Source organism: Crocodylus siamensis, chromosome 1 (assembly GCF_052110815.1).
Source record: "Crocodylus siamensis isolate JL-2025a chromosome 1, ASM5211081v1, whole genome shotgun sequence".
In the NCBI taxonomy this organism is placed as follows: Eukaryota; Metazoa; Chordata; order Crocodylia; family Crocodylidae; genus Crocodylus; species Crocodylus siamensis.
In genome coordinates, this window is record NC_143395.1 from 90,490,008 (window position 1) to 90,491,282 (window position 1,275).

A 1,275-nucleotide genomic window follows, 5' to 3' on the forward strand; every position below is an offset into this window, starting at 1 on the left:
CATCATCTTGCACCATTTTTGTACTGCTTATATTGATCTACTTCAGCTTGAAATCATCCCATGTTTTTAAACTTACTTTGCCTTTTAGAAAGGATAAAGTCTATTCAGCGTAAGATAAAGTCTGTTTAGCATAAGGTAGTCTAAAGTGAGTTGGCATGTGAAAGCACAAAACAAATGAGACGTTAACCTGCTCTGAAGTAGGTTAAACCCATTCATTCTAAATAAATACTTATCCCATTACAATCTCTCCTATATTCTTTTCCTCCAGTCCATATGTCTATAGGTATGTTTTTTATGGCTTAGGCAGACAAGGTTCTTTGCGTGAATCTGATATCTCTTATTAGACTAACTTAAATAACTGGAAAATAACTATTAAGCAAGCTTTTGGGTTCAAAAACCCTTTGTCAGGCTAAGGAAGCTTCAACAGTTGGTGTGTGCTCTTCCTGAATGGAATGAAAGGTAAAGAAGCCAGAGGCTGGTCTGGTATGCATACCACCTGTTTTACAGCTACAGCCCTGTTTTATGGCTTACGCATTCTAACACAACTTCTGGAAATAAATACCTTTCTGCAGGCATTACCTATTTAAAATAATCATGCATTATAGCATTCACTAGGCTCTCCAAAATGAAATGTCAATTATGATGACACAAGCTGATAAACTTACTTTGAGGATTTGGTTGATCCTGTTTCAACATTACATTGGCAGAACTAAATTAAAAACCTACTTGTTTGGGGACTTGAGTTCCATGATTTAATGAAACTGCATTTTTGTCATGGAATCCTGAAATTGATTGGTTGCCTGAAGTCTGGCATTCTTACTGTAGCACTGACTTGGCACAACTTGTTGGTTCTCGTGTGTGTTATGCCTATAACACAAAGGGTAGGGGGAATGGAAAATAATTGAGGTTGAGTAAAACTGCTATAACATTTTTAGGACTAGATCCACACATACTGCTACTTAGAATTTGGTAACAGTCACCAGGTTTAGCTGTCTATAGTGTCCAAGAGCTTTGTCACACTTGCAATAGTAAACTTAGAAGTGAGGATGTCCACAGGTACAAAATACTTACAGATGACTCATTCTGTTTCATTTCATAGAAATAAAGGGGCTGACTAACCAGAACTAGTTAAGCTTTTAAGTTAAAGCAGCACACTCTAGACAAAGAAATTACTTGATACATATTCCCTTACAGGGCCATATTAGTCTTTTGTCCATGCACACTTGTAATGGACCTTGTCAGCTAAGAAATGCATGCTTTGGGCATGGTTTTTTC